Source organism: Rattus norvegicus, chromosome 2 (assembly GCF_036323735.1).
Source record: "Rattus norvegicus strain BN/NHsdMcwi chromosome 2, GRCr8, whole genome shotgun sequence".
Lineage (NCBI taxonomy): Eukaryota > Metazoa > Chordata > Mammalia > Rodentia > Muridae > Rattus > Rattus norvegicus.
In genome coordinates this window covers 174,978,828-174,991,940 of record NC_086020.1, presented here as the reverse complement: position 1 = coordinate 174,991,940, position 13,113 = coordinate 174,978,828, and the positions used below count along the sequence as shown (strand labels likewise).

General features: G+C 45.3%; 1 non-coding gene across 1 annotated transcript; it reads left to right on the top strand.

Moving 5' to 3' along the window:
• The first annotated feature begins 10,502 nt into the window (after positions 1–10,502).
• Positions 10,503–10,636, top strand: LOC120101284 (small nucleolar RNA SNORA17). Its single transcript, XR_005501658.1, has one exon. It is a non-coding gene; the product is annotated as a small nucleolar RNA SNORA17 (small nucleolar RNA).
• The last annotated feature ends 2,477 nt before the right edge of the window (positions 10,637–13,113 follow it).

The window sequence follows — 13,113 nt, the reverse complement described above, 5'->3', positions numbered from 1 at the left end:
ACTTTTACACTGGTGTTCCTTATTCTAAAATTGTATTCCTTTTCATTTTGTTTGTTTGTTTGTTCTCAGATGGGCTATCACTGTAGCCTAGGATGACCCTCAAACTTGTGATATAGCCAAGCATAACCTTGAACAGAAGTTCAAGTTCCCCTTGCCTCCATTTTCTGAATGCTTGGGTTACAGGTATGTGCTATTGTGTCTGGTTTTGTGTGTTGCTCTGTAACTTTAATTTTTCAAAGCATACTTTTAATGATGGTTCTTAAACGTTTCAACCGTCCTTCTAGCCCACCCACCACCCACCAGAGGTAGTAGAAAAGAAAGGATACAGGGGAAGTGGACCTGTTTAGAAATTGTTCTTTGGAACAAATCCCATCTCATTGTCAGGAAATCAGCCGTTGCAGTTCACAGGTAGCAGCAGCAGCTCAATCCACTCACAAACACTTCATGGATGCACAAGCAGTCCAGTTCGGTAGAGTCAGACTAGCAAACACGAAATCAGCAGCAGTGGCACTACCTAGCAGAGACAACCAGGCCTCTGCTGAGTCAGGAGAGGAACCAGGACCAACAGGAACTCCTCTGAAAGTTCTGGGAGAGAAGGAGGCTTCTTTCACTAATTTAAGCAGAAAGGAGGCCTGGAGGCTGAGAAGCTGAGAAGTCATCCAGAGAACTGGAATCCCTACTGGTTACCTCTCCATACCAGCAAAACAAGTGATGAAGCTACAGAAGCGAGCTGCAGCAGGGCCAAGCACTCACAACCCTTCAATCAAATCAAGAGGATAGCAGCTAGTTTACAAATACGGCACAAGATATCTCCTGTGGATCGTGCTAACCAAGAACGATACCAGGCGGAGAATTCTGAAGAGCAGGGTCCTCACACACCTGACTGCCAAGCCCAGGATCATGTGATAAAATGGCAGCACCATAAATGTCTTAGTCAGTGTGACACCCTACCAGATATATGATTCCATGAATCTACTCATAGATTTTCCTCTTCGAAAACCATTTTTATAACAGTACTTTAAAAACGAATCTTTCTAGGTTAGCAAACAAAATAACAGGTTCCCTTGTGGCACTTTGATCTGTATGTGTCATTATACTTTGTTGTCAGTCATTGCCCTCCCCCACTGGCCTTCCCTATGCTGTCTCCTTCTAGATGGTTCTTTTCCAACCCCACGTGCTCTCTTTGTCTGCTTTTTTACCACATCATTCCATTATGCTCCCTACTTTGACCCTCCCTGAGAATTTCCTCTAATCTTGTGGTACCTTTGTATTTTCTTGGTATAAGCATGTTGTCTTAGTTAGGGTTTTACTGCTGTGAGCAGACACCATGACCAAGGCAACTCATATAAAGACAACATTTAATTGGGGCTGGCTTATAGGTCAGAGGTTCAGTCCATTATCACCAAGATAAGAACATGGCAGCATCCAGGCAGGCATGGTGCAGGAGGAGCTGAGAGTTCTACATCTTCATCTGAAGGCTGCTAGCAGAATACTGGCTTCCAGGAAGCTAGGACTCCAGTCTTAAAGCCCACGCCCACAGAGACACATCTACTCCAACAAAGCCACACCCCCTAATAGTGCCACTCCCTGGGACAAACATGTACATATCAATCTTATTTTCATGTAACACATGTCAATCTTATTTTCTTGAATGGGAATTGAACTTAAATGTAAAGAAACAAACGTCTCTTGATAAACATTACTTCAGAGTATCTTTCCACGAATTATTAACCTTTCTAAGGTTCAGAAAAGATTGAATAATATCTTTATAATCCAATCTATAGCCGTCTTCATCCCAGTCAATTCTCAAGCTTTGGCCATATATATGTGGCAGACACACAAATAAAAATAAAATAAAATAAACCTTTAGAAGACGTTTTCACCACTAGAACTTTCTGCATGGTCAATCCATACTGACTTTCACCATCAAACTTGAGAGTCACAGCCCACATTCCACATCAGGTCTGACTACCTGTCCTCTACAGTCCAATAAAAAATCCAACTTTCTTTTCTTTAAAAAAGGAGATTTATTCAACCTGGCTACAGTGGGAAGCAAGAACAGTAGATCTTGTGAATTCTCCAAAGCCCTCGGGGTCCTGCAGCGAGTTTAAAGTAAATAGGAGCTAAATATAGCATGGCTAAGCAGGGCTGGTCAGGGCGTGGTCCCGCCCTCCACTGACCCAGCCTTGCCTGGACTTCAGGGCTCACCCTGCAAGGTGCTCTAACAAGTTGTTAGAACAGTGTGAAGTCTCTTTCCAGGAGGCATGCTCCCCCTCAGGCTATCCCATATTGCTTCTCCCAGCATGAGATTCCTGGAGAAATTCTCATTCCCTTAGGATTTGATGTTTTTATAGTCTGATAGTCAGATTGAGACACACATGTTGTCTCTTTAGAATACTTTATTTCTGCTAGGCTAATAATACTTTAAGTAAACCTATCTTAAACAAAAGCCTCTTCTCCCAATAACCAATTCTCCTTACCCGTGTTCTGCCTTGGACTGCTGGGTTCTATCATTTCTCTTATTTGTTATCAATCCACAAAGACAGCATTTAATCATTAGTCCCTTATTCTGAACTATTTTTTAAGGCCGTGCTTCCCCCATTTCTTATATCATTGCCACTTCAGAACACTGTTTCCATAAGCAGCGACCCTGATGTTCTGTGTTAGAGGATCAGAGCTCTTCCTAAGGTTCACAAGATCCGAGCCCTGTGCAGGCTGCGGGACTGGGCTGCTGAGGCCCTGGGCCTACAGAGCACAGTCTCCAGCTACTTGAGCAGAAGCTTCCATGGTGGCTCAAAGCTAGACATAGCAAGCATTTTCACTCTGCATGCAAGTGTGCATATGTGTCATCCACGCCTCTCAGTCTCCTCGAGATCGCAGACTGAGAACTGACATTCACAGAGTGGGGTTCAGAGAGAGAGGCCTCTCCTCCTGCTCCCGTTTCAAAACACTGAGTTCTAAAAATAAGCAGCAAAGCATTTGAACGGATTTCATATTGCAAAGGCATCTGTCTGTCTTCTCTGCTTATAAAGGCTGCCCTGTGTCCCAGCCGGGCTGTGATCACCTGTGGCTGCTGTGCTTAGATGCTTGGGCTGCCCTTAATAAACGGGATCGGAAGGGAAAATGGCATTCCTTGCCAGATTCTTATTTTTTATGATTCTGCAAACAAGCTACAGCTGATTGGACATCCAAAGGCCAAGGAATAGTTCTAGTGCCAACGAGACTGTGCTAAATTTAAATTGACTTCTCTTCAAACACATTGTTTTTGAGGGGGGAAGAAGGAGAGAGGGAAAGGGGGAGAGAGGAAGGGAAGGAGAGAGGAAGAGAGGGAGAGGGGAAGAGAGGGAGGGAGAGAGGGAGAGAGGGAGAGGGAAAGAGAAGGAGAGAGAGAAGAAGAGGGAGGGATTGTGTGGGATGGATGAGGAGGATCAGGGAGGAGAAAAGGGAAGGGAAAGTGTAACAGGAATATATCGTATGAAAAATTATTCTTAATAAAAAAATACTCGGGGCTGGGGATTTAGCTCAGTGGTAGAGCGCTTACCTAGGAAGCACAAGGCCAAAAAAAGAACCAAAAAATAAAAAAATAAAAAAATACTCAGAGTCGTTATTAAGACCCTATTGTGTACTAGGCACGACACATGGCATAACGAGATAGAAATGAGCTTGACACAGTCCTCCATGAGAAGGATTTCTGGAACTTGCTTTTTAGATTGGATTATTTCCCACTCTACACTGCACAGCTTCATCTGCGCGATCACCCTGAGTGCTCAGAAGCCCACGGGGAGATAATGCTCTCTGCATTTTATAAGAAGAGAAGTGGGTAATTCCCTCAAGCGCCTCACTGCTAGGTGGCAGCTGCCGTTCACAGTCAGAGCTTTTTCTATATTGATAATCCATTGCTGTCTCTGCTCTTCCCCGAGAGTGAATTCAAACTGAGCAGAACAGGCAACAGTTCGGCAGATAGCAGAGAGAAGTAAGACATCACTGCTTTGGATTGCAGAGGACATGAGGGAGACACTGTTTAGACACAGTGGTGTGCCGGTGTGGAGGCCCTGGAAAGCAGGAGTGAACAAGATGCATTGAAGGTTGCTGGGAGGATAAAAAAAATACAGTCCATGGTTTTTCTGGAGACAGAAAATCTGAAGAGCAATGGCCCATGAAGAAAGCAAGGCAGGAAGACACATCTCCCAAACTCTGCTTTCCCAAGAGCTACAGAATTCATACTCTTTGACCAAACCCTTTTTCACCAGCAAAGCTCATGAAGAATTGATTGACAGCAGGCATTACCTCTGTGTCAGCATCAGCATGGGCATCAGCATCAGCATCAGCATCAGCATCAGCATCAGCATCAGCATCAGCATCAGCATCAGTGTAACCTCTGGACATGTCAGCACCATGGTTTACTTTGTGTAGTGAGGAAGAGCTCTACATGTTTCTCAGACAGTGTGTTCTGAATGAAACTAACTGAACCGTCAGGCATGGGGAATCTTGGGAAGAGTTAACCCTTCCAACGAGTTCCAACACATCCTTCAAGGTGAAGGAGAAGTGCGTGCTGCCTTTTCTTTAACGTTGATACCCAACAGGGTGTCTCCCTGAGCTTTCTGTGTTTTCTAATGTTGGTCTGAGCAGGGTGGTTTTCAAGTTACGCAAGGGCCATGTCAACCAGAAAGTCCGAAAACAGCATTCAGGGCTGCCATCGCCAACTCAACGTGTTTAGCGAATGACTGAAAGTTCACGTGTTATTTAGAAAGGACTTGCCACTGCCACCCTTTGGCATCCAGGAGTCCTCTACTGTGACCTCCTCCTTGGCCATCAGCAGTGACTGCCAGCAGTTCTCTAGTCACAGGACTTGACAATTCACACCTGATCGATTAAAACTTAACTCAAACAATATAATCTGTTCAAATAACATCTGCGTCTTTACAGACACATGAAGTAACAAAAAGATTGAGACTTCTGGCAGGAAACCTGAATACTAGCCTTGGAAGGATTTTTTAAGAGGTTACCCTGACCCCAAGCCTCCTTCTTTATGGATAAAAGACAAAGATGTCTCCAGAGGGCATCATGAGAAACCACAGGGTTGGTGGTGGAGTTGGAAGTCTGTGGAACTCCCTGTGATGGGCTTTTGAATCACCAGGCAGATCTCAGGGTGTTAGCATCACCATGGCTACTAGCCTGCAGTACCACCATCAACACCAGAGGGCAGTACCACCATCAACACCAGAGGGAGGCTGATCTTCTTCCTCAGCAGATGCAGAAACCAAGGACCAGAGAGGTGAAGTGACAGTCCCAGGTCAAATGAGAATAAAGCCAGCTTTGCTCTGTAAAGCCCATGCTTCCTTGAGAACAGTGAAATGTATATATGTAGATGTGTACATGTATACATGGGTATATACATACCCATATATATGCTCTTACTGTATACCTTGCAAGTTCTCTGTACAGGTGCTGTCCATCTGTCTTTCCCACCTACTCCCCGGCATCTGAGAGAGAGACCCTGGAATAGAGACATACACTTACACCTACCCATATACATGCACACACAGAATGCTTGACAACCATTTGTTGGCAGGCCTCCTGGGGCACAAGCTTCATAAGAAGAACAAGAGTGATAGCCATCTTTTAATGAGAATGCCTTAATTGAAGTGAATTTTTTGTTCAGCTTTTAGAATAATCCCAAATCAGTGCCAATTTTTTTACTTCTTTCAGATAAAAACAATGCAGCCTAGGGAGATTAAGTAAATTATGTAGGAACACACAGGAATCGGCAGGCCTACAACTCTAATTCAAGGTACTTCACATCTTTTCTTTTTCAAATCGAGAAAAGAATTTCACACAATGTATTTTGAGCATGTTTTCCTCTCCCAATTCCTCCCAGATCTTATACCCACCTACTCCCCAGTTTTGTTCTTTCTTTCTCTCTCTCTCTCTCTCTCTCTCTCTCTCTCTCTCTCTCTCTCTCTAAAAAAGGGGGGGGGGTTGGGGATTTAGCTCGGTGGTAGAGCGCTTGCCTAGCAAGCACAAGGCCCTGGGTTCGGTCCCCAGCTCCGGGAAAAAAAAAAAAAAAAAGACACACACACAAACCCTGAAAAACGCACACATAGACACACACAAAAAATGGAAATCAAACTAAACAAGCAAAAGACTGATGTGACAAATATATATATGTACCCAAACAGGAGTTGGAGAGATGGCTCAGCCTCAGGAGCTAAGAGTGTTGGCTCCTCTTCCAGAGATCCTGACTTCAATTCCCAGCAACCACAAGGTACCTCATGACCATCTGTAATGTGATCTGGTGCCCTCTGCTGGCAAGCGGGTGTACATGCAGATAGAGCACTCATACATTAAAATAAATATTTTTTTTTAAATCCAAACAAATCAAATGAGATAGAAAAAAATCTATAAAACACCATTAAGTTCATTTTGTGTCAGTCAGCTACTCCCCGGTGTGGGGCCTACCCTGGCGGGTGGTCAGTACCCAGTGAGACTCCATCGCAGTCTAATTTTTCCCTTTTTGAGCAGGGATCAATTGTAGATAGTTTCTTTCTTAAGGCTGAGAGCCCATATCTACTTCTCCCTCCCAGTCCAGTTGTTTCTGGAAGACACTATTTCCTTGCAGTCAACCATCACCTCCGGCTCTTGCAAATATACGACGTTCTTTTCTGCGTAGCTCCCTGAGTCCTGAGGGAAGGGTTTTATGAAGACATCACACTTATGTCAGGGTGCTCCTAAGTCTCTCACTGTACTCACTGTCCATTCGGGACTCTCTGAGTCAGTTCCCGTCTACTGTATAGCAAGGCAGTGTGTCATTAGAAGTCACTCTGTGGCTATGTTCCCTTCACAGAGTAAGTATTAGGATTTCTCCCTAGTCCCATGACCCATCAGTCTCAGATCATGATCCCCTTAGCAGTGCCGGGTATTTCTTCAATGTCTTAAAGGTTTTATTACCATGGTTAAAGTCATCCTAGCACATACACATTTATCAATCGCTACAGAGCGCCGCGTCTTCATCTGCCTCTCCTGGAAGAGGCTGATGTGTGCAGCTCTCATTGTGCACTTGTGGAGTCAAGGGTGTGTAGCCACATAAGATCCCAAGTCTATCCCTTTGGTCTGAATCAGGGAGTTCTGTTGGCTGTGTTGCATAGGCGGCAGTGCCCCAACTCTGAATAAAGCTCCCAGTGTGTCTCTTCTAGCTGAGAGAAGAGTCAGTGTGGCTTGCTTTTAAAAGGTTGGTAGGAGCAGTCTGTTAGGAAAGAGTGCCCTCTTCTGGCACAGACGGGGTTCTGCAGTCTCAAACCCTCTTAGTCCCTTAGAAACCTCAGGAACTGCAGCGTGGGCTGCAAAGGGGTTGTCCAGCTCTGGCACCAGCCGTTAGATCAGCGGTTCTGGCGGTCACAATTCTTTTTGGGTTTCAATCAACTTTTTTATGGGGGTTGCATACCATACCAGATATTTACACTATGATTCATAGCAGTAGCAAAGTTACAGTTATGAAGTAGTGACAGAAACAATTTTATGGTTGGGGCCACCATACAAGAAACTGTATTAAAGGGTCACAGCACCAGGAAGGGAAGGTTGAGAGTCACTGTCTGAGGTACTTCTCTGCTTTTGTCATATCTAGCCTAAATTTGAGGCCAAAAAAGATGTTGAGTGGCTAGGAGTATAACATCTTTATCTCTGATCATTCCTCTGCTCAAGGGTCCTCTCAACCATCCTCTGCTTTATCCTCCCTGGAATTCTTTGGCCCAGGACCCATGTGGAGAAAACCATATAATGATTTCCCCATCACTCTGAAGGACCTTTATTTCCTGACAGTTGGCTTCTCTGACCTTCTTTCTCTCAACCGTCTTTCATACCTAGCTCCTCTCTGCTCTTGTTTACGCTCCCCATAAATGCCATGGTTTCAGTTCTGTCACAGGGATCTGCTCCGCCTGAATCACTTCCCAGGATTCCCCATGTAAGTCTCCCGACCAGAGGTGCCCCTGCTACCACACGGGAAGCAGGAATGGGGGAAGACTGATAAAGATGGGCAAGCACCTCTCCAACAGCCGTGGTCCACATATAGCCTGCCTGCTCCTTTACCTGTAGGCATGAGCAGGGGAGGCAGACTAGACTGCAAACCCCTGAAAAGAATGCATGCTGTGGTCTCTGACACCTAGTCCTGACTGTCTACACTGGCTCCATGGTGCAGGAACTATGTGGACAACCTGGGAGAGAGTGAGTATGTGTGTTTTGAACTAGCAACCCTACTCTATGCTTCTTCCCACTCCTGAATGGTTCAAAAACTGTAAGCCACCTTCCCTATAAAAGCAAATGATAACTTTATGATGGATTAAGCCTTCTGGATTTCATACTCAGACTTTATACAGAGAGTCAATAAATACCTGACAAGCTGCTTCTAACCTGCTGTCCTCTAGTTTTGTAACAAATACCTATAAAAATCCCTGGAAAAGATAAATCTAATCATGATACTGAACACTAAGATTGAAGACACAGAAACCTGCTGCCAGGAGATGTGTTTGAGTCTGAGGTGCCTTGCATGGCTCTTTGGCTCGCAGTGCCGTCTGGAGAGAGGCTGTGGAACCTTTCAGCGTGAGGTGTCTGGTAGATGTCCTTCACTCGGCCTGGGTCTTAGAACATTGCAGCCAAGCCTGAGGTTCTTATCCCCACTCTGCTCCACACTGGTATAAGAATGCACTAGTCACCAACCCACTGAGCAGTTCTGCCAAGTCCTCCTGACGAGGGTGAACTGTAACCTTCTGAGACCATGAGTGTAGACAAACCCTTCCTCCATGGTTTCTGGCAAGTGAGTTGGTCACCGTGATGCAAAGGTAACTGATATGGAGGGTAAGCTGAATCTCCTTACATTCCAAGGCCTTTAAAATTGAACTTAAGAGAAAGAAAAGAGGGGCTGGAGAGATGGCTCAGTGGTTAAGAGCACTGACTGCTCTTCCAGAGGTCCTGAGTTCAATTCCCAGCAACCACATGGTGGCTCACAACCATCTGTAATGGGATCTGATGCCCTCTTCTGGTGTGAACTAAAACAGCTACAGTGTACTCATATATAATAAATAAATCAACTAAAAAATAAAATAAATTTTTTTTTAAAAGAGAGAAAGAAAAGAACAAGAGGACATTTGGCTGTCAGAAAAATCGGAGCAGAAACCTTGAAGAAATGAAAATGGCATCCTTCCACAGTTGAAAGCCTCAGCCCGAAGGCTGACCTCCAATCTCTCCGCTCTGCGTTTCCAATGATAAATCAAGAGTAGTGTAAGAGTTGATGTCATCCTGACGGTTGCTCTTGACTATCAATTTGACAAGATCTAGAAACAAGAGTCCGGGCACGTCTGTAAAGGACTACTTAGACTTAGTTCATTGTGATGTGAAGACCCACCCTAAATGTGGGTGGCACCAGTCTGAAGGTTGGGAAGCCAGAAAGCATAAAAGAGAGAATGCTAAGCAAACATGAGCATTTGTCATGATGTAATGTGATCACTCGGCCTCTTACCTGACTTCGATGGACTGTGTCCCCTCAAACTGTAAGTCAAAATAAACCCATAAGCCAGGTTTTTGTCTCAGTAGTAAGAAAAGTAAGGGGTACAGGCACTTGTCCCCAAGACTGTGTGCTGTTCGTCTGTTCCTATGTGTAATCAAGTATCAGAAATGAAAGGGATCGAGCGCATGCCCTCATCTTGGAACAGATTAATCCTAGTTATTTTCCAGCCAATAAAGAGAAAAGACAAAATTAAAAATTTTTCTTTCCTTAAACTGTACTCAAAATCAGAAGAGGCAATTGAACACTGTGCTATTAGATAGACTTGCCAGCCTGAGGTCAAAAGCCTACCTGGTATTTCTCAAGACTGTCTTATTTCATATTTCTTTTGTTTTCTGTCCCCCTCCCCCTTCCATCACCCTTCAAAGACCAAGAAACAAGGTTTACAACGTTTTTCCAAGTTGATGAAAACCTAGATAAAACATGACCTACTCCACTTCTGAAGACGAGAGCAAGTACAGTCTGGCCAAGGTACTGCAACAATTGTTTATCTAAGGATACCTACTCTCGACTGTCTCTCCTTGTTATCTAAGGAGCATGGTGATGGCTAAGAAGGATTAGTAAAGCCAATTCGTACAGCCTAAGTCTTTCTTGTTTGCCTGTTTGTGTTGTTGCTTTTGTTTATTTAAACTCACTGTGTAACCCAGGCTGGACTCATTCTTTCCTTTCTCAGCATCCCAATCATTTTTTTAAAAACAAAAACAAATGAGACACATAAACCATCAGGAGGAAAACCCATAACATCAAAACTCTTTACTTAAAGCCTACAACCCAAGCCAGGCTGCTAACGACCACTTATAACTCTAGCTCCAGGGGAATGCAACTCCTTCTTCTCACTTCCAAGGGGTGTTAGTGCACAGCTGTACACACACACACACACACACACACACACACACACACACACAAACACACGCACACACACACACTTTCTCTTAAAAATAAAATGCATCCTGCCCCCAAAGCCTTGCAGGTGTGGCTGCTGTGTCACATGTGCGTCAGTAGGTGGCAGAGAGGAGAGAGGCCATGTCTATGCTCAGTGTTCTGACCCGTGAACATCTGAATGGCTAGTAGTAGCCTAACAGCTCCTGAAAAAAGTGAGCCAGAGACAACCACCAGTCCAGCGCCAGAGGCCCCAGACAGGACCTAGCCTGAGACTACCACCAGTTTGGTACACACAGGTCCAAACTAGCTCCAAGAGCAGGAAGCTACCAGAGACTAGAACCCCACCTGGGACTTTGGACTCCAGGTATAAGTAAGCCAGAGACAGACGGTTCTCACATGGGACCACTCAGGCAGCTTGACACAACCACCAGACTGGTGCCGTGAGTCCAGACAAGGAGCTAGCCTGAGAGGACCACCATTCAGGTACTTCACAGACCTGGGGTGGGGGAAGTAGACTATGCTCAGGATGACTTCTGCCTGGTGCCAAAGTGCACAAGCAGGGTATAGCACTCCTGAGACTGCTCACGAGACAACCCCAGACACTTAGCGATCCTGGGTACCACTAAAATCAAGTAAGTGGGGGAGAAATGGAAGAGAAAGAAAAACAGAAGGATGTGGGCACAATGAAAAGAGGCAGAACTGGATACTCGGAGGTAGTGAGGAACAGCCTGATGTGAATGGCCAGTGATGCCACCTGGGACCATGGTGGGGTCCTGGCCTATGTTGCCATCAGAGATTATGTCTGGCTCTGTGGCATGCATCAGCAGAGGTCTGCTGCCACTAAAGTCTAGGGAGATATTCCCGGTCTGGGCCCCTGCCCAGGGACATGTTAATGTCTAAGGGTTGTGCTGAACTGACCTCACCCTTCACTTAGACATCACTGGAGACCTGATCCTGGGGTCATGAGGGCAGAAGAGAGCTGTCCCTGCCCCTCATCAGCTGCAGAACTTGGGAAAGCAGGCCCTGCACTTTACTGAGGCAGTATAGTAGGGCTGACCCTCATGGCAGATGCAGAGGCAAGCCAGTCCCAAAGGTGTGATTGTGGGAGAGCTGCTATGCAGTGACATGGGCAAGAGAGAGATGCCCCCACCCCTTGCCATCTAAGGCAGGCAGGAGAGCTGGCTCTGCCCCTCACCTACTGCAGCACTTAGGAGAGTAGTCTCTGCACCTTGCCTGGGCAGCGTTACAGATGTGGGGGATTGCAGGTGAGCTGGCCTTGAGTTCTGAGAAACAGCCTCTCCTCTCCTGTGTGACTGCATTGGCAAGAGAGAGATCCCCTCCCCTTCCTGGTTCTCACTGTATCAGCAGGAGAGCTGGTCCTGCCCCTCAGCTGCGTAACACTCTTGAGAAGAAGCCCTGCACTTCATCGGTGCAGCAGGGTAGAGCTGACCTGTAGTGGGGGGTGTAGGTGAACCAGCCCCAAGGGTTCGAGTGTAGGTCTTGCCTGCCCTACAATGGCGAGGACAGGGGAGGGATGCCATTCTCCCCATGCTTGTCCCTTGTCACCTATGGCAAGTAGGAGAACTGGTCCTGGGGTCATGAGAATTGGAGAACTGGCCACATCCTTCACCGGCTGCAGCATTTGGAGGAAGGGACCCTGCACCTCACCTGGGCATCAGGGTAGAGCTTGTTTTGGGGGTTGCCAGTGAGTCAGTCTGAGGGCATGAGAATGGGAGAGATAGCAGGATAACCAGTTTAGATACCCTCTCGAGCCCAGATCCAGGATTTTGAACTGACCCACCCAACATCTTCCCCAGAGATGAACTGCTAGAATGCATGAAGGGGCCAATCTTACAGATCCAAAACCACAGGATTTCCATGACACAGGGTAACAAAAGGCTATCCAAGAGGCAACCCAATGAGGTTCCATTGTTGATAGAATAGCTGAAGCCAGAGACCTTATACCAGACCAACAAGTCATTGCAACAAATATTTGCAAGCAAAGAAATATAGACAAAAGGGTATACTGTGTAATACACAGTGACACACTCCAACTTCTGCAATTAGATTTTTTTTCAGTTGGGGGGATATTGCAAGGGTAGAGGGTGGGCACATGGGAAGGGGAGATGAGTGGGATTGGGGTGCAGGATATGAGATTTACAAAGAACCAATGAGAAGTTAAAAAAATAAAATAAAATATTTTATCAACTAAATTATAATGTTTCTTATTTAATTATGATTAAATTAAAGACAAATGGTATAAATGGTTCCACTGTATAACTCTGGACTCTGAAGAGATTGTGTGTGTGTGTGTGTGTATGTGTGTGTGTAAAAATATGATTTTTGTGAATATATACTAAAATATAAACTAAAGTACTCTTAATTTGGGATTCCAGAAATTACTTGGCCCTTCTTTACCCCTTCCCATGTCTGCAGGTCTTTTCTATAATGTGCTGACTAGTTTACCCATGTGTGCAAAATGTCTATAATTTTGTGTTTATCACTTGATCACAACCGAATTAAACTAAAATCGTACAATGAATAGAATGTCACTGTGATAAAATATCTTGAACAAAATTAAGCTGAGGGAAAAAATGTTTATTCTGCCTCACAGTTCCAGAAATATTCCATCACAGCAGGGAAGCTAAGCCAGGAACTTAGAGCAGCTGGGAAGGCCC